Source organism: Pleurodeles waltl, chromosome 3_1 (assembly GCF_031143425.1).
Source record: "Pleurodeles waltl isolate 20211129_DDA chromosome 3_1, aPleWal1.hap1.20221129, whole genome shotgun sequence".
In the NCBI taxonomy this organism is placed as follows: Eukaryota; Metazoa; Chordata; class Amphibia; order Caudata; family Salamandridae; genus Pleurodeles; species Pleurodeles waltl.
Genome location: NC_090440.1, coordinates 380,079,349 through 380,105,383, shown reverse-complemented (window position 1 = coordinate 380,105,383; position 26,035 = coordinate 380,079,349).

The window sequence follows — 26,035 nt, the reverse complement described above, 5'->3', positions numbered from 1 at the left end:
TCGCGCACTGATGTCATCAGACACCATGGGAGGGTCCGGGGGTGGAAGGGGAAGCGATTCCCCTTCCAGCCTTGCCCATGGGTGGGGGGTGCAAGGCCCTCAGGGGGGGAGCTAGTGCTTTCCCTGGTGGCCCATTTCTGGACGAGATGATTACGTCCCTGGCGCCTGAGCGCCACAGCAGCTGACATACCCATCTCGTCCAGGGCACCTGAGGGGTTAAAAGGTAGATCACAGATTTATATTTTATGGAAATATTTCAGTGAGTTACTGCTTTTCTCACAGAGATCATTTTTGTATTTACAATTCATAAATTAGAAGCCTATTTAGCACAGTGAACTATGAACTGGAGAAGATGCATTCAAACTGCAGACATAGGTTTAGAACTTTGTGGTTTCTTCCTCAATCTAACATTATCCTAAGGTTGCTAAAACAGGGTTCCTTTGGTTATCAATAAAGTCATATTACTACAGACAAGCCCAGCCACCGTTTGAAAACCTGACTTTGTGTTTCTCCAGAACAAGGGCTCTTAAATTATGCCTAAAAGTATGAATGGTATGTCACATCTACAGTTTGTAACTATAATGCACTAATGTAACATTTCCTGTACACTGATTTGTGCACTTGTATGATTCTTGTCTGTGTATAATATGTTTGTGTGCTGTAAAACGCTTTGACACCTTGCATTAGGCTAAATAGCACTATAAAACAAACTAAATAAAAAAAAGTTAATAAGTGCTATTTACATCATTGTTAGTGTAATTGCTCACACAGTCTGAAACATCTTACGTTTTTACAGTGCCTGCATATTTATTAGAACCAGCACTTGAACAAAGTCAAAGGTCTGCTTAGCAATCACAGTTTATCATAAGCACTTATGAAAACATCCCTCATCTTCTGCAAGTTGTTGCTCTGGAAGGACAGCAGATAACATGATCGATGCCAGATCTGGGATCCGCCTGGATCCCCATTGTCCCCTGAACTGATTAAAAGAAATGTGAACAGTAGGAAAGAGTGAAAAGCTGCTGCTGAAGAGGAAAGAGTTACCATGAGAGATATGCAAATTGAAGTAATGGAGAGAAAAAGTGCTCTACAGCCCTGACTTCATCTTGCCCAGATGGGCATGTGAAGCTGGCAGTGACTAACCTCTGGCTGCATGTGCGCAATGTAGCTTTCATTTATATTTGGCATATATGTGACCTTAGCTATGTGCACTATGCACAGAGGCCAAATATAGGATAGATGTGCATTTAGTAGGAATACTTTAATGACTCAATGGAAGGCACTGTGGGAAACTTACACTGCCTTCAGCCTTTGGGCTATAATTTTGCCATGTAATAAACACCCACCCACAACCTGAGATCACCTGTTTACAAGATGCGCTATACAAGTCATATGTTGCATGAAAATAAAACTACAGAAACAACATTTGGAAAAACAAATACTCTTAGGGTATGCATGATGAAGTAAAGAATGAGAAATGTAAACGGGACAGGGATAGTTGAGGGAGCATTAGTGTTATAGAGGTATCGCCAAATGTTGTAGGAAAGGGGCCTTTCTCATTCCCGCTACAACAGCCTTGCATTGATGTGGACGCCAGACAAACCAATATCCTTCTTGCCAAGACTTAGAGCTTTAGTCTAGTTTTTGCTGCAACACGAAGGCAGCAACATAGGTCCTGTGTAGTGGCAGAGTAAGCGGTGATTGTCAATGACTGAAGGATGGGGAATTGCTCAGAGTAAGTAACTGTCTCTTCTCTGGCATTTTCAGTACATTTTAACTGAAGAGGTGTGGGCTACTGTTCTTACTACAGCGACCCATAGAGCTTTCACACAGGACACTGCTTTTTCCTTTCTTTTAGGGTTCAGGTTTTTGCACTATTGCTTCACATTTCTTCTTTTGCAAAAAAACTGCGTTTCAAATTGTCTGCCAAAATGTTTATTTTTTATTGTCGTCGCATACTGTAACACGAGTTTTTTTTAAGAGAAGCTTGTTTGAATATCTTCAGGGGAGTAGATAGAATGGAAGCCTTGCCAAACAGGTTATGCAGGAATTACTTTTAACACAAGGGGAGTTTATTCATATGTGTATCATTGTGTAGTGTTAATCCTGCAAATTAAGTTTACTGTGCTGTTTTTAGAGCCACACTGCTAAAATAGCGTTGAGGTTTCTACCCTTAGACTTCATGAAGGTGGATTATTCTCTGCTCTTGTGGAGTTCTTTCATTAGTGTAAGGGTGAGGTGTAGTTTTGTGGTGACAGAAGTCCCAGTTAAAAGGTCACAATGAGGACTCATCTCCAAAATGTGCAGGTAATAAATAGAATTTAAGGGTGATTTTAGAAGTTCATAAGTGACCAATGAACTTTCTCCCATTATGTGCACATTGAATAGAAATTAGAACTATACTTAAAACATTTTCTTGAGACTGTGGCTGCATAATTTCAGAATGGAATGAAGGAATGAATAATCTTTATTGGCATGTTAATTAAAATCATTGCAATATACGGCATTAAACAATAAAACAAACTCGATAAAATGCATGCCAACTCACAAAAGTAGGCACTCTCTGCAAACAAAGTTCCAAATCAAAAAAGACTGATAAAAGGATCTGATTATACTATTGAAAGAGCTGTGATAAAAGTAAACAGTGTGAGACCGCGAGATAAAGTGTTAGTGCATAAAAAGCAAACCTAACTAAACATCTGAAATATCGGCGGAATAGGATGCACCTAATTAGGCGGATTTGTTGTAACACGTGCAAAAAGCAGTAAAAACACACCATTACAAAGAGGACGAAACCAAATTCTGAGGCTTATTTCCCAATTAATAAGACTGTAATAAAGTGCTCCTGGTTGCACCAAAGCATGTGGTGCCCTTGGTTGTAGCACGATAAGCCCAATGCCGGGGATGCAGACCAAGCCTTCCAAGCTTTTACACCCATGATACTGGGGATCAATGCTGCTATGGGCTTCGAGATGTTAAAGTGTGCTCCCAATCATGGCAAACATTGGGTTCAGAGGAGTTTTCACTTGCTAGCAGCTTGGATGCATGAATCAGGAATTTGGTCCCCTTACATGACAGGTGGATTGAGTGCCCATCTAAATGAGCGATCACTGCAGGGTGACAGGACCCGATTTGGAGAGCCCTTAAAACCAACAGTAAAAGTTTTTGTCTTAAAGAAAATAGGCCAGGGCACACACAGATTAGGTGAAGCATGCTTTCTTGTTTGACACCACACAGGTGGCAATGGCCATTAGTACATAACTGCTTCCAGATGGGAACCAAGTCCTTTGATAGGAATTCACCTAATCGAAATGCAGTGCCACTAGAGGTCGGATATGACTCCGGGCTCCAAGCAGCATACGAAAGCATAACGAGCCAGGCGTGCTATTTATGGGAAAATTCGGCTATATCTAAAATTTGAAGCTTTGCAGCTTTATTAGTTACTTGTTTGAAAGCAGCATATTCCAGCTTTGAGTTCCAGGCGTCTACTTGCTTCAGGGCATAAATGGCTTCACATAAATGGCTTCACATAAAATGGTGAGCCATGAGACTTTATTGCGAGGCTGCTTATGCAATTCATGCCAACACAGATGGGCTACTGTATCTGAGGGGGATGATCAGAGCTTTCAGCCAGTGGCGGCTCCCACTCAAAGGGGTTGGCGGGGCGGGGCAGGATGGGGCAGGTGAAAAAAAAATGAAAACGTATTTTTTTTAAAACGTACCTTCGGGAGAGACGTGTTCGTCTCCCCTCTGTCCTCGGCCTCTACCCGACTGCACAAAGGCACCCAGCCAATCACAATGCTGCTGTCACCAGCATGACAGCAGTGCTGTGATTGTCTGAGCGACCTACTTCTCCTCTCAGACTGGGAGTGGGAGCCTGTGCATGTTCTCCACTCAGATGTGCAATGCAGCTGGGTAGAGAACATGCAAAGTGTGCAAGAAAAGGTAGTTTAAGACTTTGTAAGTACTTTTAATTCCAAAGTTGAATTTGCGGTTAATTAGTAGTTAAAAGCAGCCAGCAAGGCAGGCCCACATTTACAATGACACCAGGGACCAAAGCAGTGGACCAGGGGTGCCCTATCTACCCTGGGGTCGCTAAACCTACATGCCCTTCCATATACTAGGGACTTATGGGTAGGTTGTCAGTTATAATTATGCCTGATTTGCATATATCATTTTAAACAGTACACTGGCCCTGGGACTGGTTAGCAGTTCCCAGGGTACAGTCAGAGTCAGAAAGCACCAGTATCTGCAAAACAATGGGGGCAAAAAGTGCTTCTGCAATCAGCCCAGTTTTCCAACAACTTTCTACTGGCTAATTAGTAAGTGCTACCTCTTTGGGCAAATGTATAGTGCATCTCCAACACTACAGCTGCATAAAGGACGTTGAAGAAATGTCTTCACTGACCATGTATGTTTCTTTAACTTTGCCAATGAGATTGTTCCTCAAGAGGCTTCATCAGATAACTTTAGCACATGGAACATGGATTAATGGAACCAAGGGGAAGCCTCAAGGCCACCGCAGTTCCAGCCGGTTCTTGTCTCCTGCAGAAGCCGGCATTTTTTCTGCAAGCAGGGAGCTGCTTTGGATAGCATCTCCCTGCTTGAGGAAGCAATGTTTTCATCTCTTTCCCTGCACGCACACATGTTAGCATGCAGGGAAAGAGATGAAAAATCCGCTTTCATAAAACAGAAGCTGTTTGACAATTCCTCCTTGCTGAAAGTGGAGATATGTTGTTGTTTGGCGGAAGCAGTCAGCTCCTACCAAGCAGGAGCAAACAGCTACCTTCCAAGGGTGGGCACCTCAAGAGGTAGCAGGAGCATGCCTTGGGGGGTGGCGCTCCCCAGGGCCATGTATGGCTCCAAGAGGGGTGTGCCCCCTCCTTTATTGTCCTAATTTGGCCCCAGGAAGTGGCATCCCTGTGGTGTTGGGGGGACATGCAGGCCCCCCACATAAATTTAAGGGGCATCACCCTGGGAAGTGGCAGTCCCCAGGGCACGGGAGCAGTGTGGGCCCCCCACTTACATTTTAGAGGCATTGTCCTGGGGAGGTGGCAGTCCCGGAGTGCTGTGGGTCGCATGGGCCCCTGCATACATTTAAGAGGCATTGCCATACGGAGGTAGCAGTCCCCCTGTCAGAGGGAGCCACAAGGGCCCTCCCATATAGAATTAAGATGCATTGACCTGGGGAGCTGGCGATCCCAGGGGGAGCTGCGCGGGTCCCCTTGCATTTAAGAGGCATTGCTTCAGGTAGGTGAAGGTTCCCACGGCTTTAATAAGCCCTAGGAAGGGGGCCCCTACACCTCACCTTTATTCTGGCAATGCCCACAGGAAGTGGCCCACCTGGGGAAAAAATGAAATGCAAGCGTGGTAGACCACACTTGCTTCTTTTTTTTTTAATCCATGGTAAAGTTTGCAAATATTGGTGATTTTTGTCATGAATTAAAAAAAATGCTTTTTAGCCTTAGGGGGATAGGGGGTCCCCGGGGGACCCCTGGACCAAGCCTAGGGGTTTGGGTAACAGTACCATGCCCCTTTTTCCTTTTTTTCTTTTTTTAGATTGGCTGAAGCTGAGTCTAAAAATGGTTGCCAAAACTTCCTGGTTGAAGTGTTGGCAGCCAATCAGATCTCTACACGAGATTGGGAGGATTTGTGAACCCTTCATGCCTCTAGATATACACATTTGGTTTTCTTTTAATATTTCCAAAACTACTGAATGGATTTACACCGAATAACATGAAAGCTTCTTTCTGGACCAAAAGCTCCCTTTCTGCTAAAGTTGGTATAATACCATCAAGCAGTTCTGACTGCTGTCATGTTCAAAATCCCTAAGGGAATTAACATTAGAAACTCACTTTTTTTCTCGGCCCCTGCTTGACTGATCATCCCGAAATTTTCCATGCACACCAAGACCAAACGTGACACTTTTTTGGGGGAAACTTGTGTAAAGATTCATCAAATGGTGCCAAAAATATAGGCAAGTCAAAAACACTTTTATATGAAACTAGGTCCTAACTGTAGCTACCTACTGGTGACTGCCAAATTTCTTCAGTTATTAATTTTTTCAACTGACACTGACATTGTGCTTCCTCCTACTACAGAACACAACATTGGGCAGTGGATCAGCACAGTGCCTTCATAGGGTGCCTTCGGTATATGCAACTAAACTTTGCATCTAAGTGGCCCATAATAATCAATACATGTGTTAAAATGTGCAAAATGTAATCATCATCATAAACCAGCTGTAGCAAATCTATTCTATAGAAAACAAGTATTCATTATTACAGTGACAAAAGTATATATGCAGATGTATATGGTCAATCTGCTTTGTGAAACACATTTCAAACTTTTGCATCTAACTTAAATCTAAGGACATCTAGTAACATCTTGTCACTGTGGCATTTCAGCCTTGTTATAGACTTTTTAAGCAGTTGCTTCTGACTCAAGATGGACATCTAGAAAAGCCTTGAGGGACTGCAGCCTTGTTAAAAACCTCAAGCTATTGCTTCTGACTCGAGAGGAACGGCTAGTAATGATTTGAGTTACTGCAGCTATGCAAAATGCCAGACCTATTGGCTTTGACAATGCTTGTTTTTTTCTTAATAGACAACATTTTCTGGAGCCCATTTCCTGTCAGTCTGTCCTTCTTCTCTTCACTTTTTGTCCTGTTCCCTCCACATCCTGTTCTCTCCTCTTTGCAGTAAGTGGTGTCTAGTGCTGAAGTGACCAAGAGTGTCTGGTGATGGCAGGATTCTAATCATATCTCCCTACACAACATCTCCACCTGTTTTCCAAAGGAAAAATACAATGAAGATAGAAAGATGAACAAGAGAGATAGGAATCTAAAAGAGAGGAATGAAATGAGTAGCAAAATGATAGCATATCAAAGATATGGATCTCTAGAGATGATACAACTTATGTCTTCTAATTAGCCATGTAGGCCTTCTGATTATATGGCCACTTACCAACCATGATGTCATTCAGTGAGTCAATGCTTGTGAAGCTGTTTACCCTACTAGATTGACTGCTGCCCTTATCTGTCACTTAGGTGTGACTTCCACTGTTTCCCAGTTCTACGTCAGTAGTGGCATTATCCTCTTTTTTATTTAGGTGTTTTATTGCTTGAAGTGAAATACAGTGCATTTAATTGAGCTTGAGCTTGTCACTGTAATTATTTTGGTCCCCTTGACTTGCATGACTGTTAGTGCGGTAATGGCAGAATATGAAGTCTGACACCTTTGTTTCTCACAACACCATTAACAACAGATCCCCAGGTGGTATTTTGGAGACTGTTGCTTGACACTTAGGGTCAGCATATTTCTTTATTTTTGCTTTGGCTTCTTGATCCTGAACCAAAATGCTAATGTGTGAAGAATTAAGTGAATCCGCCCAAAAGTTAGAATCTGAGAATGACTCTTTGATTCCTACAAGTTGATTTTATTTAACATCAAACAATTTATCAAATTGTTACTTATTGCAAGTATTTCCATAAAGGTACAGCCAACACGTGTTCACCCCTTACATGGCTTAAAGCCTGGGGCTTTCTAAAAGCTCTAGGTACAATATATAGGCATAATTTCATTCATTAAGTCAGAAGCAGATTTGTTCATGAAGTGCGAGGATCAATAATGCAACAGTCGATATTTAGAGAAAACTCATATCCATGGAGGATACATCTGGTCCAGGGTTAAATCCTGTTAACTGTGGCTCCAAGGTCAGTCCAGTATGAGTCCTCATGACTTAGCCATGTGAGGGGCAAACCATGTGTTGGCTATACCTTTATGGAAATACTTGCACTTATTTATTTGTATAAGATACGGAAACTGACGCATCAGAGGCCCAAACCTCAACTAGTGATCCACCCACTTTTACGAATATGGGTATTACGCAACGGCAGGTAAGTGTTGGATCTAAGAATATCTCAGCCAAAGTGCTATTATGGTCTTCTTTCTGAGTCAGTCTTATTGGTATTTTTTCCCAAACATGATTTCAGAAGAACATCTTTCTGTGGAGCTATGCACTATGTTGCGGTAGTCTCTAAGGATTTGACAGTGTGTCTATCCAAATAAGATTTGTGTTTTCTTGGCTCGCTTCACAACCTTTTTTGCTGCTGTCATAAATTGTTCAGCATTGACATTGGCTTGCAGCCAGAGAGGATAGATTTTCCAGTAATTTATTGCTAGGTATGCAATGAACGTATGAAACTCTGCTTCTGAGCATTTCTGTCCATTGACAGTCTAGAGGATTGTTGCAATGCCTTATGCTGCAAACATGTTGACTGGCACAGACAACATGCCCTTGCTGAAGTGGATGACACTTGGCACACCAGAGGAAACTGGAAATATTCATCAATAATTACCAAGAGATAGCCTCCAGAGTCCATACAAAAGTCGATTGCCATTGTTGAACATCCCATGTCCAGGAGATCAACATCCAGTTTTGTTTTGACCTTGGGTGCTTTCCCATGGTTTGACGCAGGTGGCATGATTGAATGGCCTTTACCAAAAGAGTGTCCAGACTGGAAACTAGACTTTGTCTTAGTAATAGCTTATTAGTGGCTACCGTACCTCGATGACTTGCATGGCAAGATGACCAATTGACCTATGTATGCATTTTGGTATAACTATTTGTGTGCCACACAGACACATTCTTTGTTCAGTTTCTAGAAGTTTTTCCTGCATATTCTTGAACACCAATATCTCCCCCTTGTTAATCTCTTCCTAATATGACTGTTACTATTGACATCCTCTATGTTTGTTTTTTTCAGGGCTACTTTTTATGTCCCTAAATGAGGCATTCATTTGAGACTCAGTGGCCAGTTCTTCTATGGATATTTGTCCTGGGGTTGGGTGGCACACCACAAATTTGATAAATTCTTCTGTCACCAATGGTGTGTGGATGGCATGGAGAAGAGGGTCTCCAGAGACATAATCCATCAGGTTGTGTTCTTTTCACAGCTTGTGCACTATTTTAAAGTTAGATTCCATTAGTTCCATTTTAGCCCAGGTAGGATTTTCACCCTCTGGGTTCTATATATCATCCGTAATGCCTGGTGGTCTGTAATGATGGTGAATGGCTTGTCATATAGCAGCATGTGTTGTGTTCACAAGCCTACACTGCTGCTAGACATGCCTTTTCCAGCTGAGAGTCTATTGCATATGTGATCATTTTTTTCTGTGAGTTTTTGTCCGGCTTCTGTTAGGCTGCTATAGCACCAAGTCCACCAGGGCTAGTATCCACCATCAGTTCAGTGCATAGTTTCAGGGTCACAGTATGCTACATGAAAGAAATCACTGCCCCTGTGATATCATTGAAAGCTTTGGCATTCTGTTCAAATGGTTGCCCTTTTTTCTAAGTTCTACGAGTAGTGCACTCAGTCATTGCTGTAAATAGAGCAGTAACTTGCATGGTGCAGAAAGGATCTCAAGTCTGCAACATCTGTTGGTGTGGCAGCTCTGCTGAGTGCTGACATTTCCGCTGATTCCAGTTACATTCTTCTTGAGAGAAAATGTTTAAAACAAATTTGAATTCTTCCTTTTTCAATTCACATTTGTCAGGCTCGGATGAATACATACTTCTTTCAATCCCTTATTACCTTCTTTGGTGTGATCAAACAGGTTTTGACAGGTTGTATCACTCTCCTCAGCATTTCTGGGAAGATCTTGGCCTCCAACAATACTTCAAAGCTGAGGCACTTGTGGATTTCGAGAAATTGAGATAGCTCATTAGATGAAGGTGTTTGTACTGCTTGGTATGGTGGGCCTCCGATGTCATGCCAATTTCCAAGCATGTCTAGGACAGGTGTTATGCCACAGAGCTAGCCATGGTGGAAACAATGCTTCCAAGACCTCACACTTCTTATGTCGGTTGTGCTTAAGAGCGGACTCTGGCTCTACAATCAGTGATGAAAGACCTGCCTCCTCCATTTCTTCTTGTACTAGGGCTTGTCACTTTCTAAGCACGTGCTATTCTCCTGCTCAGCAAGGGAGCTGGCTTCCACCAGGGGTGTCACAGAAGTTGGGAGAGGTGCTTCTATTAAGGCTACTGCTGCAAAGCATACTAGCCACTTGTGATGTAATACATTTTTCATTGTTTTATTCTGTTATGAGTAACCTTCTAAGGTACTTAGCTTTTTTTATCTTAGTTTTATGTTTGATACCAACTTCACTCACACCATTCAAAATCTGGGCTGAGCCCATATCTGCAATGTGGTTCACAATAATAGTGTCATTCCAAATGGTTTGAGGTGGACATAATAAGGTGGGTTACAATGTTCACTACAATACTGCCATTGTGATCATAGTGAGCAAATGGTCAATGATGCATCAACACAACATTTTATATGGTAGTATCAAATAAACATTTTACAGAGGGCAAACTTGTAACCTTGATAGTGTGGTCCAACTGGATTAGTTTAAAATTAACCAAAGTTGATGAACAATGATTAGTAAATGAGGATTCTTTTAGTGAGAGGTTTCCTTCTATAATCAGGTCTTGTCTGAAAAATATTCTCTGTCTGTGTATGGAGCATTAAGTAGCATTGGAGAGAGATTCTCCACACACGTTGTTTGGTTTTATACAATCAGAAAGAAAATACATCGGGTTTAAGAGGACATTTCCCCTTAAAAAAGCATATGCATTTTAGTACCTAGTAAAGCGGGAAGGGTTTGGTGTGTGCTTTTATTAATCTATAGCCTCTCATCCATAAAGGGTGGCTGCATGCCTGACAAGCTTCACATTTCTGTTTGATTGCTTCATCTGGTAAACCTGACATTATCATGATGCAGTAAGGCACAAATAGCTTTCCCTTTGGTGTGCTATTGCAGAGCCAGTGGCATGCTTGCTGTGTGGCTATACAGCCCATGAAGTTGGGGTTGGCTAACTGAGACAGCAGCCAAACCAAATTGCACACTGTCACAAAATAGTTCCTCACAAAATAGAGAGTCATAACGGCCATCTTGGTTTCTGATTAAAGAAGTAGAAGACACCCAGATCCTTCTCAACTTATAGGGGGCAGATTTAGGTGTAGCAAATAGTCTTCTTCTGGATTTACAAACTGTTCAAGCATGAATGTTGAGAAATGTCCCAAAACATTACTCTTCTAAAATGCAACTAAGGCTAATAAGTTGTACCTCCAAATTTTGGGGTACAAAGTAATAGTTTGCATCTCTTGGCCTTAGTCCTCATCCAATGTATGCATTGAGGAAACATGCTACAAAAAATAATTCAGAGTTTAATATGTAAAACTGGCTGGCTGCAACAACTAACACATATTTGTTTCACCTGATGATCTTAAGTAGAGGTTTTCCTTTTCTCTCCTTCTCTTAAACAGTTATAGCAATTGATGTATTTGTACAGTCTTGTGAGGACTTGGGCAAATCAGGTGTTTGGGTTTACCCAAAAAGAGCACAACTAAATTTCAACATATAAAGAATATTGCCTCAACAACTCTATTACACCAGAAAATGTTTTTACACTTCTCAGTGTCCTTGCATTAGTTTCACTGGTTCCACACTAGAAGGCACATTTTGTTTTAACATGGAGTGCATTAGGCATTGTAATTACTACATTCAAAAGCCTTCTGTGCTGAGAAATAAATACTCCAGGTACATGTCACACAAGTCTCTAATGTCTGCAGTCTAAAAGTGGTTAAAGATTATCTTATTTAACCTCACAAATGGGGAGGATGATACTTCAGAGTGCAAGAAGCAGTGTATGATTATTTACTCCGAAAATACCCATCCTAGATGTTCTTAATCTTATTTTGCAGCCCATTTGCTTAATCCTGGTAAATCTGCATCTTCATCACCATATGACCTACATAGGGTGGACATCTTTGCTTTACAAAATACCCTGATAAATAAGTCTTCAATGTTTGTACACTTTTAAACTCAGTAAGCCCTTTATAACAACAATGGGAACTGAGGATATTTATGAAAAGTAATATTTAAAAGAAAATTAAAAGTAAAATAGTTATGAGATCTGCAACAGTATATTCTGCCCATGCACTGCTGAACTAGTTTGGGTGTGCAGTTGGTCTCAGAAGTATTCCTGGGCTTAACCTGGCATCATGCGATTCACATGTTCAAATATACTTCACCATCTATCCTAATCCAATACAATCTTATAAACTAACAAAGTGGAAGTGTGTGTGAAAATATGCTTTTTGAACACCATGTATAATAAACATATGTTGCCTATCTGCCCCTTCAATTATATTATACACAAAACTGCATATTTTCTAACTACTAAAACTAAACTAATATAACAGAGTCACAATGAGTGGAGGTGGAGCTAGGTGTTGATGAAGATGGCCGCACCCTGATTAAGCTGCTCTGAAGCGCTACCCCTCCAGGGTCTCCTGCTGCCTTCATGATGTTCAGGTGCCACCTGGGAGCATACACCATTACTTTTCTTTTCTTTTTGTGGACCCCACTTCAACCCAACCCCCGGAGGGCCCTGCTTGGTGGTAGAATACTGAGGCGAACCAACCGAGCAGGTGTGGGAGACGGCACGGACCACAGGTGCCTGCCGCAATAAACATAAAGATGACTGGAAAGGCCCCAAGAGAGATACCCTCTGCTCCCGAAGGCCGGGACTGGTTCTACACTCTGTGGGGGCTAAGGTGCAGCTGCTGGAGCAGGCTGCTAGGCCCTTTGCACCTGCTAGAGTTGGCCCCACCACTTTCTTTTGTCTCTCACCTGGCTCCTCATCTTACTCAAGCCAGGGCTGAAGACATCTACACCAGGTGTGCAGGAGGTGTATGAGGTTAGTGGAGGTCGCTCCCCTGCCCGAGATCAGTTGCCACCCTCCCGAGGACCTGGGTTCAACCATACAAGAGCATCCCATTCAACACCAGCAGCTTGACTACCTTTACACATTGCAGGTGCCGATCTGAGGCCACCAAAATCAGCGGCTAAGACCGCCGTACCTTACCTGAGTTGACCACGTCTTCCTCTCCTGGCCTGACCCTACCATCCATATCCCTCACACAGGGATCAAGAGCTCCTAACACCTACACTGGGAGTGTGAGAGGAGCTCACGATTAGAGAAGATTGCTCTTCTGCCTTAGATCAGCTGCTGCCCCTATGCCGGCCTGGGACTTTGACTGCAGGAGGCTGGGGATAGAAGCCTCAGGCCACATCTTCTGGGAGTTCTTCATGTGGGCCCACCCTACTCCAGGTTCCAGGGGACCCTATGACCAGGGGACTTGCCAACAAGACAGTTAAAGGGGTCAAGTTGTGAGTAAACCGGAGCAGTCCCCTTTTCCTCTCCTCCTCAGATAACAGTGGCCACCAAAAATCCCCCTGGCCTCACACTTTCTCCCCTTCCTTGTACTGAGGCCCCTAGGACAAGACACAATGGGGGGTGAAGAGAGAGAGTCCTGAGAACCTTACGCCACCCTGAGGAGAGAAACTACCTGTCTGAGAACCTTAGCCGGAATGCCCCCATGCACCTGCCACTGCACAAGCTGCCACTGCACAAGCCTATCACTTACTGGGGTCCTCATTGGTGCCTTGTCAGCTTCCAGACAGGCTCTCTCACCAGAAGAGAGCACCACCTACCATGGGACTTGGCATGCCAACTGCCTGGGAGCCTTTTCGACACTGACTCCATCCTTCATGGACAACACACCAATCTACCTATGTGCAACACTCATTAGCCACACCTAATGCCCCTTTCATGTGAAAGTACAAGCTGGAGGCCCGTCCATACCTTTCTTCTTAGGTGCTAGTCAGCCATAAGTCACCTGAGCTTCAGTAGGCCCCAGCGCTGAAGAAGAAAGCCATTATGAAGGAGATTTCAGCCATTGGTTTCACTCTCTCTAGCATGGATTGCAAAAATACAGAATTCACGATGGATGTAAACCCTTGCACCTTGATGTTGACCACCTTTCATAACTGTTTGGATACCCTGGGCCAATAAGGAGGACAAGTGGAAACACAGAACACTGCACTCTCAAGCTGGGGAAGGGATATAGGCCCTAATTACAACCTTGGTTGTGAGTGATAAAGTGGCGGTAATAGCGCCAACAGGCTGGCGGTAAGTACTGCCAAATTCTGACCATGGCAGTAATATTTCCCATAGACAGCAAATATACCACACCAACTGCCATGGTGGAAACAACAGTCCCCACGGCGGTAGCCGACAACAGCCAGGCGGAAGACAAAGTTCCGCCCACCATATTTTGACACAGGAAAACGCCACCTTTTCCGGGAGCGGTACCAACGCCAACAAAAGCCTGGGGCAAACAGAGCTCAGAAGTGAAAGGACTCACCATTAGAGACACAGGGAAGAACCACGCCACCATGGAACCCGAACTGCAAGTTTTCCCGATGATCTTCTACGTTATGCTCTACCTGGAACACCAACGCTGACGAAGACGACAACGGCGAGTACAGCCACCTAGCACAAAAGGGAGGGTGGTAGGAAAAAGAGAGTGACACACACACACACCACACACACCCGACACACACACACCATATACACAACCAACTTAACTACAAAAAAAAATCGGCCCAGAAAATTGGCAGAATTATACAAGGACAGCAGGAATTGACTAAAGTGATTGTAATCAGATCAAATTCAAAATTAATAAGTTGATTTGGCAATGAAACAGAAATGTACACATGTACAAAAAAGGGACACTGCCCAGTCCAAAGTTCAAAGGGCCCACATGGCCACAGTGCACAGTCTAAGGCCCAACTCGAATCCTGAGCACATCCGGATAGTACACTGCAGGGGTAATAGTTTGCAAATAGCCAGGCACCTCAGGGGGAGGGGGGGTACCTCAGCCGAATGTGGGAACAAGCCCACTGGTTCTGGAGGGGGCTACATGCTCATTGCTTTATCATGGGGAGTTCAAGGCCACAGTCTCTGGAGTGGGTGTCTTGCCCACTGGTTCTGGAGGGGGCAACATGCCCATTGTTTTGTCCTGGGGAGTGCAAGGCCACAGTCTCTCAAGTGGGTGTCTTTGCCCACTGCTTCAGGAGGGGGCAGCCCGCATAGTAGCCCCTGGGGGGTGGACTAAATATTGTCTGCCGGCAGTGATGGCTGCATGGTGGTGGTGGTTGTGGGAGGCTCCTGGGCAGCCCCTGCACTCACTGATGGCTGCATGGTGGTGGTGGTTAGGGGAGGCTCCTGGGCAACCCCTGCACTCACTGATGGCTGCACACCCAAGGCTGGTGGTGGGGTTCCCGTGACAGCTGATGGTGGTGGCAGTGTTAGCCTGACAGCTTCCGCTGGCGTAGAGTGCATCTTGTCCTCCTGTACATGGGTCCGCAATCCCTTAACCTTCCTGGCAGGGGTGGATGGGCTCTTCCCCTCTCTGCCTGGTGGTGCAGTCCCCTTCCCCTTCCTCACAGTTGGGACAGGCTCATTCCCTTTCTTCACATCTGGTGTAGGATCTTTCCCCTTCCTCACAGCTGGTGCAGGCTCCTTCCACTTCCTCACAGCTGGTGCAGGACTCTTCCCTTTCATCCCAGGTAGTGCTGGCTCCTTCCCCTTCAGTGTTGTAGGTCTTGTATCTTTACCACCACGAGTAGGTGGTGCTACCACTGTCCCCGTGGACTGTTTGGCTGAAGTGCTGGGCTGTGTTCTTGGTAACCTGCCCATATGTGAAGGACGGGGGTAGGGAAGAGGTCAATTTGGGAAAGGAAAAGCTTTTTAGGGACATTGGGGTGGGAGGAGGGAGGAGTAATGGGAGTGGAGGATGAGGGAGTTGTTGGAGGTGTATGTCTGCTGGATTTGGGTGCAGGTGCATGGGCTGTATGCTGTTGTGAGGTGGATGGCTGTTGGGTGTCTGAGTGCTTGCGTTTGTGTCCTTTTGGGAGGGGGGACAGACATGGTGGGAGAGGACACAGGGGACGCGTGCATGGATGTTGTGGAGGTGTCTGCCAGTGAGGTGTGTGTTCTGCTTGGTGTGGTGATGCTGATAGTGGATATTGATGTAGTGCATGCAGGTGTGAGTGTGGACGTAACTGGGAGGGAGGTGGAGGAGGAGGAGGAGGTGGAGACAGTGGAGGCAGTGGATGTTGTTGTGTCTGCAATGGTATGGTGTTTGTGTGAATGCATGTGGGATGAAGTGTGATGCTTGTGTTTGCCTGTGACACTCTTGGGTGTTGTCTTGTGTGCATGCTCGTCTGTTTGTGTGCTTGGGATGGGTTAGGGTTGAGGAGAATAGGACTGGGAAGTGGAAGTTGGAGGGGGGACGGCAGAAACAGGGACAATGGCTGCCATCAGAGAGGAGGCCAGAGCCTGAATCAATCTCTGTTGGGCCACCAATCCACCATGAATGCCCTCCAGGAAAGCACTGCATTGCTGCATCTGGGATGCCAGCCACTGGACGGTATTCACAATGGTTGACTGCCATACAGAGATGTATCTCAGGAGGTCAATAGCCTCCTCACTCAGGGCAGCAGGGCTCACTGGGGCAGGGCCAGAGGTGCCTGGGGCAAAGGAGATGTCCACCCTCCTGGGTGAGCAGGCACAAGCAACTCGCTGAGGGGCTACTGAGAAGGCGGTGCTGGTACAGGGGGTGGTGACTGTGCCTGCAGCTGGGGTGGTCACAGATGTGTCTGCCACCACCAGGGAGCTCCCTTCAGAGGAGGTATCAGAGTCTGTGTTATCCCCTCCAGTCTCTGCCATGGTGCTCCCCTCGCCCTCATCCCACTGGTCCCGTCGGTGGACTCTGCCTCCAGTGTCCTGTGGGATGTAGCTCCCTCTGTCGCCAGTGCCTCTGCTCCTCCACTAGATGATGCTAATGGACATAAGGAGAGGATGACAAAACAAGAAAGGGGTGGAGAGAGACAAAGGATACACTGGGTCAATGACTACACCAACATCACCCTTGGCATACACAGCACCCTCACACACAGGAAACAGGCCTACACACTATGCAGTGCACTACCAGTGATATGGCTATTCACCAAGGCATGAGGCGGAGCACACACCGCCAACTGCAGCACACCTGGGACCCACACAGCCCTGCCTAGAAGTGAATACTAACAACCTGGGATACCTGTATTTGCCATGCAACCCTTACTCTTCAAAGGACCTATGGTGCTAAGTCTGGCTTGGCCTTAGGGGCACCCTCTAACACACAACCACCACCCGGATACCACCCCACCAGCCATAAGTTGTATATGATACCAACTGTACTCACCTCCTTGTGGCTGCTATGATGCCCTCAAGCGCCCATCCAGTTCAGGGTACGCCACTGCCAGTATGCGGGCCATCAGGGGGATCAGAGTCCGACGGGCACCCCAACCTCATTGAGAAGCCATCCACAGCTGGGCCTCCGTGGTCTTCCATGCCCAGCATCTCAGGTCCTCTCACCATTTGCGACAGTGGATGCTCCGCCTGCCATAGACCCCCAGGGGTCTGCATCTCCTTGGCGATGGCGATGGCTTCTTTTGATGGATGCTGACCTACAGAGGTAATACATACAGGAGAACTCCATTAAACGAACAGTCCAGTCTCACACATGGCCCACCATACCTGATCACATCAACATTGCAAAACACATAGGCCAGCTCACTACATGTACACGCCCAATAGGAAATCCACCCACCCTTACACAATGCCTTCACACACAACTCCATGCATTCATGCCACATGCATTGTGCCCACAGTGTACTCACCTGTTGGTCTGGAGGCCCATAAAGCAGTCCGTACTGGGGTAGGACCCCATCCACCAGTCGCTCCAACTCCTCAAAAGTGAAGGCTGGGGCCCTTTCCCTGGTCACACAGGCCATGGTAGGTTCCAGACAAAGGTCACAGCAGCACATACAGTGAAGGTCCCCTCCTGTGGAAGGTCAGGAAATAAGTGAGGAATGAGAAATAAAATGGCAATCACGTCCGCAGCGGTGTATACCATCACCGCAGGCGTACATCTCCATTGGCCACTGTACCCCATAGGGCCCAATATTATCAAATGAGGAATTTCACGGCGGTTCACGATTGCCTACCGCCACGGCGCACAACGCCGGCATAATTACCACACTTTCACCTGCCCCTTCACACAGGACAGGCGGTCGCCATTCCAGGAGGAGGTGAACAGGCCTATCGATAATTGCTGTGTCACAGGATAAAAAGCAGATACTTTGAAAATTACCCTGTCCCAATACATGATTGCACAATGTGGACTGCTATTGTGGTATAGTTGTTCCAATTGTGAAAGCCTACTCACTCTTGTGTCCATTAGATACCTACCACTGCAGATGCATAGGAGATGAAGTAATACCCCCATGTACAGACCCCTTGTGCACTAACACTGAAGGACAGGCACATAATACTCACCTACAGACTGGACAGGGCCACAATCACAGAGCTGTGTGCCCAGTTGTATCCTGACTTGATATCAGCTATCCGTCATCCGACTGGGATCCCCCCTCTTGTGCAAGTTCTATCAGTGCTCCATTTCCTGGCAACTGATTCTTTGCAAGTGGGCTTGGCAGCAGGAATGTCACAGCCAATGTTCTCAATAGTGCTGGCAAGAGTGTTGTGCGCCCTGATAAAACACATGGTGGAATATTTGGCCACTGTGAAGGCCGGGTTTTATGCAATGGGACATATCCCCAATATAATTGGGGCGATTGACGGAACACATATTGCGTTGTCCCCACCCTCCGTGGCAAAATAAGCAGGTGTATAGGAATCATGAGGATTTCTACTTTATGAATGTGCAGATGGTGTGCCTGGGGGACCAGTAAATATCTCACGTCAATGCTAAGTATCCCGGGTCAGTGCATGATGCCTTTGTCCTGAGGAATAGCAGCATCTCAAATATGATGGCCCAACTACAGAGGCACAGGGTGTGGCTTATAGGTGAGCCTTGGTCCCCACCCAGTGTATGTTGGTGTATGCCTATGCTATTGGCCAAATAGGAAAGTGTGTGGCTGATTGTCGTCCTTCAGTATTTGCAGGTGACTGGTTACCCAAACCTATTGTGGCTGCTGACCCCTGTGAGGAATGCCAGGACAAGGGATGAAGAACATTATAATGAGGCACATGGGCAAACCAGAAGGATTATTGAGAGAACCTTTGGCCTCCTGAAGGCCAGGATCAGGTGCCTCCATCTGGCAGGTGGATCCCTGTGCTACCCACCGAGAAGGTCTGTCAGATAGTAGTGGCATGCAGCATGTTGCACAACATGGCCCTCAGATGCCATGTACCTTTTCTGCAGGAGGAGGAGACTGGAGATGCCTCTGTGGCAGCAGTGGACCCTGAGGACAGTGAGGATGAGGAAGCAGAGGATTGGGATGTGGACAACAGAACATTAGTGATCTGTCAGTACTTCCAATGACACACAGGTGAGACAGTGCAACTTCACATTTCTATGACTATAGTTGTATTCTGTGTGGCATTGGCATGCCGGTATTAACTACTTACTGTTACCTATGGATTGTCATTTTACATATGTTGGTGATATGACAACAATGTCCTGATGTGATCACAACAGCCAGCAATAGGTCACTCATTCTATACTCTCACTACGTAGTTAATTTGTAATGGTTATAGCTGTTTCAATCAATACAAATTTGCAATACATGAAATACTAGTAGTCGAGTTTTATCCAAGGGTGTTTATTGTAGTGCTAAAAAATAGAGGAGAAAGTGCAATGGAATGGGGTGATGATGGAGGAAAGTACAGGGTATTGTTCCAGTCTGCTAGTAGCGTGGGTGCAGTGTCCAAGGAGCCATAGGAAGGAGAGCAATGGCAGTTCAAGGTGGACAAGGTGACAGAGTGGGACACAAGGGAGACAATCAGGAGAGTCTCATTTCCTGGCGGTGGTCTTGGCAATTGCCTCTGGCTTCTGTCTGGTTTGCAGGGAACATTTGCAGGGTGGTTCACCTTCTGCAGGGGGGGATGCTGGTGGCCTGTGGGTCCTGTGGCGGGGCCTTCTGCCCACTAGCGGCAGTGGAAGTGGAGGGCTAGTCGATGGTCTGGCTAGTGGTAGGGGCCCGCTGGTGTGTTGTAGCCTCCCTCATGATGTTGGCCATGTCTGCCAGCACCCCTGCTATGGAGATCAGGGTGGTGTTGATGGTCTGCAAGTCCTCCTTGATCCCCTGATACTGTCCCTCCTGCAGCTGCCTGTTCTCCTGCACATTGTCAAGGATCTGGCCCATCATGTCCTGGGAATGTTGGTAGGCTCCCAGGATCTCTGCAAGTGCCTCCTGGAGAGTCGGTTCCCTGGTCCTGTCCTCCCGCTGGCGCACAGCAGTCCTCCCAGTGTCCCTGTTGGCCTGTGCCTCTGTCCCCTGAACAGTGTGCCCACTGCCACTGTCCCCAGGTCCCTGATTGTCTTGTGGGTGAGATGTGGCCTCGGGACCCTGTACAGGTGGGCACACTGCTGATTGACGTGTCCTGGGGACAGAGGTGTGGGTACGCTGGGTGGGTGCTGTTGTGTTGGTTCCTGACGGGGAGGCTCTGTGGTGGTATGTGAGTGGGGTTGGGTGACCGACTGTACAGTGGTCCCTGATGGGCCAGGTAAGTCCTCCAGATCCTAGAGTCCAGAGTTACTGCCATCACTGGGGGCCTCTTCTGTTGGGGGACTGGATAGCGGTGGCACCTCCTCTCCACTGACATTGGCTAGGGTACCTGTGGGGATGTAAATTATGTATTATGCTTCAAGTGTATGACATTTGTACTTCCCTAGCTTCCCCTCTATGGTTGGTGCTGCCCTGCCAGCTTTTGCTTGTGTATGGTGATGTGTTGTGGTTATGTTAGTTTCCCTATGCTGTGCCTGCTTTAGTGATGGGTGTCCATGCAGGGTTGGGAGGGGTGTCCATGCACTGGTATGGCGTGCAGGGCTTGGTATTGGTATTAGTGAGATCTGTGGGTGCAGTGTGTTGGATGGAGTGGACTGATGGGAGTGAGGTTGAGGGGGTGTGATGCATGCAGGTATTGGGGGTAATAAGGGTTAAATGTTGACTTACCAGTGTCCAGTCTTTCGGCTACTCCAGCGAGTCCCTCAGAATGCAGTATAGCCAGTACCTGCTCCTCCCATGCTGTGAGTTGGTGGGGAGGAGGTGGTGGTCCACCGCCAGTCCTCTGTATGGTGAGCTGGTGTCTTGCTGCTATGGAATGTACCTTCCCTCGTAGGTCGTTCCACCTCTTCCTGATGTCGTCCCTTGTTCTTGGGTGCTGTCCCACGGCGTTGACCCTGTCCACGATTCTCCATCATAGCCCCATCTTCATTGCAATGGAAATGTGCTGAACCTGTGCTCCAAAGAGCTGTGGCTCTACCCTGACAATTTCCTCCACCATGACCCTTAACTCCTCCTCAGTGAAACGGGGGTGCCTTTATGTTGCCATGGGTGTTGTGTGTTGGTGAGGGTGTGTTGGGTAATGTGGTGGGCTGTGTGATGTGGAGTGCGTGAGGGGTGTATGGTGTAAGTGGTGTGTGTGCCTAGTTGTCTGTGCTCTTCTTCTCAGTCTCCTAGTGGGAATTGTTGTTTGTAAGGGACTGTGGGTGATGTGGGCCTCCACAACACCGGAATCTGCCATAGAGCACTGGATTGTCTCACATCCTTCCTCTCTGGCAGAACCCAAAGAGTCCGCCTCCCCCCGTTCCTGTCAAAAGCCACCAAGACCATCTGCGGAGTCCCCCAGGGTTCCTCACTCAGCCCCACACTCTTCAATGTCTACATGGCACCGCTCGGCAACGTCGTCCGATCCCACGGCCTTAACATTGTCTCCTACGTGGATGACACACAGCTCATCCTCTCTCTCACGGAGGACACCGCAACCACCAAGACCAACCTTCACACTGGACTTCACGCCATCGCCAACTGGATGGAGGCAAGCCGCCTCAAACTGAACTTGGAGAAGACCGAGATCATCATCGTCGTCTCCAACAGACCAGCATGGGACGACTCCGGATGGCCTGCCACTCTGGGATATTCCCCAACCGCCACCACCCACTCACGCAACCTCGGCTCGGCTTCATACTGGACTCATCACTCTCTATCACCCAGCAAGTCAACGCCATCACATCCTCATACTTTAACACCCTTCGCATGCTTCGCAAGACCTTCAGATGGATCCCCGTTGAAACCAGAAGAATGGTCACCCACGTCCTCGTTAGCAGCAGACTGGACTACAGCAACGCTCTCTACGCGGGAACAACGGCCAAGCTCCAGATGAAACTTCAGCGCATCCAGAATGCCTCAGCACGACTCATTCTCAACCTCCCTTGCAACAAACACATCTCATCCCACCTCAGAGACCTCCACTGGCTCCCCGTCAACAAAAGGATCATCTTCAAACTCCTGATCCACGCTCACAAGGCTCCCCACGACGCCGGACCTGCCTACCTCAACGAGCGTCTCAACTTCCACATCTCTGCCAACCTCGCGACCGTCCCCCGCATCCACCAGACCACAACCGGTGGCAGATCCTTCTCCCACATTGGCTCAAAAACCTGGAACTCCCTCCCCGTCAACCTACGTCTGACCCAGGACATCCTGACCTTCAGGAAGCGCCTCAAGACCTGGCTCTTCGAGCAGTAGCACTCCCCTCCCCAGCGCCTTGAGACCCTTCCGGGTGAGTAGCATACTTAACAAATTACTGATTGATTGATTAATTGATATGGGTGTGTGTTTTATAGTGGTATGAGTGTGTGGGTGTGGTGTGTGTATGTGTGTCAAGTGTGTGTATTTGATGTTGGTCAGTGTAGTGTTGTTTTGTATATGGGTTTCCATTCTGAGCGCAGCTGTATGTACTGCTAATGGTTTACCGCCATTGAATGAGTGATTCGTGGGTCATAATGTGGTGGGCGTTGTTTTGTTGCCATAACAGTATGGGTTTTGGGACTGCCAGACTATCACTGACTTTGGTCTGGTGGATTTGTGTATGTGCCTCTAGTCTGTTGGATTGGTGTGTGTGTGTGTCATAATATGGTGAACGGATATTCACCACCGCAGCAGTAAGTTGGCGGCTGCCAGCGTGGCAGTAAGCGTGAATTAACGCCAGTGTCATCATGAGGGCCATAGATTTAACTTTGCAAAAGGTTGCAGACTCAAAGAACATGGGGCAACAGGACAACATTCATATTTTGGGATGCCAGAGGGTGCAGATGGGGAGGACATGATAAAATTCCTCTGAATCTTACTACCCCAGCTGCTCTTGCTCTACCTCTCTGACGTCTACAATTACAGAGGGCCCAAAGGATCTGGTCTCACTTGACAATCTCCTACCAACTGCCCTGTCTGATTATTGCTGCCCTTCTTCAACACCAACTTGCCAGGGCTATCATACAAGCAGCAAAACATTCCTCAGCCCCACTACTTTTTGATATTCACCATATTTCAATCTTGGGGGGCTACTCTCTGAATACCAGTGTGAAGCATAGGAAGTTTCTTGCCCTTCACACCAGACTGTAACTACTGGACCTCAGGTACAACCTCCTCGACCCAGCCTAGATGTGGATCACCTTCAATGGCTGGAACAGAGACTTCACCAACCCATATGATCAGGAATCCTTCCTCAACAACCTTGAGCCTTCTTCCATGGACACAAAAACCTCATTGGCCACTCACACTGACCTGTCCACAGATGGGCCAACTTTGTCCCAACCCAGGCCATGCTGACAAGACCAGCATAACCCAGGGTTATGACGTCAGGACTCGGATCGAGTAGGCCTTCACTACGTGGTGGAGGTTCTGAACATAGACAGAAGCAAATTTCACTTGCCCCTCAAGCCAGGCCTCCGCACCCATTATGGATGAGGAGATGAGTTCCTGATGCCTCCTTTAAACACTTTCCATACTCTGTGCTCAAACATCGATATTTGGGAATAGATAACTTTTCCCTATGATCTGCTCAGACCTTCAACCCACCCTGTGGCATCTGAGAATGTAAACGCCACAGTTCTTGGCCTCTAGATGGGTCTGGGATCTAGGGAAACGGCAGGACTGTCCCCGGCGACAAAGGTGGAATGTTGCTTAATGTTGCATAATATTGCTCAGTTTTTATATTAAGCTGATGTTTAGTCTTCCTTTTGTTAATGTTATCAGGATATTAGTGATTCATTTTACACAGACTGATTGCCCCCCCCAGCATTCCTCTCCCTTCTCTCATCAGGCTAAGCAGATGGCCACAACCCTCCCCTCCACGATGACTACCAGCCACAGGCTCCTTTTTGTATTATCTCATCGTGTGGCCCCTGCATGCTGCTGGCCTGTAGTTCCTGACCAGTCTACTCTGCTCACGCTCCTGGCTACAACCCACTCTAACAAATAAGCATCACCTGCAAAAGCCCGGGTGTCCACCACACTCCCCTAGCTTTCCCACTGGCGCTGGTCACCCTTCACTAACAGGGGGTCCTCAGGAGGGTGGATGCCGCTGATCACAGATTCTAGCTCGCAACACTACAGCAACCCCCACACCTCCCTCAACCCTCCCTTTTCTTCATCCCTCTAAATTCAGTAGCAGGACCCCTCCCCAACACACCTACTTCCCCTGTACATTCCCCCCAGTACTTTGACTACTCCTTGCTTACTCCTGGGAGCTACTGCCCCTACACCTTACCACCTCACTGACTGACTATACCTACACCACTCATGATCTCCACATTTAATGGCAATGGCATGCTGCACTACTGTATATTAAATGGAAAAAGCTCCTACACTATCTACAGATTGACAGAGTGGACATTGCCTGACTACAAGAAATACACTTGAACCCTGAGGAATCTCTGAAACTTAAATGGGACTGGGTGGGCACTGTCATTAGTGGCATTAATCTGGTGGTGTCGGGGAGTGCATGTCCCCTCTTGCAGCAGTTCTGAGAAATGTTGGGTGTCCTTCCTTATTCAGTGTGCTCTTCCCTGCAGAGTACTTACAAAATGGACATTTCCAGGTGGTCGGTGGTCTTCGTGAAACTGCAGTTCCTGGACAGGTCCTTAGTGCTTGGGTCCACCAGTGCCCCAACGTGGACAAAACCAGTTTCCTAGCCAGCTTATTACAACTGTTTCTGTTCCTCATTTGTACCTCTCATTCCTGGGTAACAACTAAACCTGGCCCTGGACTTGATACTAGACCACAGACCACATAGGCAGGACAGCCCCATCTGCGAGATTGAAAGGAGCCGTACTGAACAACCTTCTCTAAGATCACACCCTAGTGGTAGTGGTTGTGTGGCAACTCCTACACATTGCAAAAAGGCAACACACTTTGTTCATGCCTCCATGACTGTCAATCATGAACAGATTACTTCTTCAACACCCACATCTCCCCTCAGTTATGGGATGCTCGATCTGGGAAGCAGCTGTAACTAACCATGGCATGGCTTGACTAAACATAGAGCTGTTTCCGATTACCCCTCCGCCAGCCTGCTGCAGATTCAGGTTTTTGCCTGCATGCTTCCTGAACACAATGAGGCATCCGCAACTATGTCTGTACCTACTTGACAGACAATGAGGGATCAGTTGCATCCCGCAGAATCAACTGGGCTGCCAAGAAGGGGACCCTAAAAGGATCCCTGGTGCAAGACTCTGCAGTGGCTAAACATCCGAGTCAGGCAGCTCATCAGGAGGATGAGGTGAAGGCTCTCTATCTTTGGTATATGGCATACTCGATGGAAGTTAACCACAGAGACCTGGAGATTGCCAAATCATCCCTTAATGCCTTCTTCACTGCAGTGGCTGACAAATCACTAGTCAAACTACAATGGTGTAAATGTGTTCAAACAGGCTCTACGTTGACTAATTTCCACAACACAGTGGAACAACTTACACAATTTTATTTGGAATTATACCCTTGCCCCCAAGCACCCATCAATGTCTTTTTGGAGCTGCTCCAGCCCCCCCTTATAGCAGAGAGTTGCATGCATCTAGAGTGTGATATACTAGAGGATGAGGTATCTGAGGCCATCGCCGCACACCCATCTGTAAGTTCCCAGGCAAATACGGGTAAGATCCATAAAGCAAACAAAATCCCTGCTGACTCCCCCCATTGACCCAAGCATTCAACGAGGCCATAGTACAGAGTTTCCTGGGACTGATATCCAACAGGGCTACCATTAAAGTCTT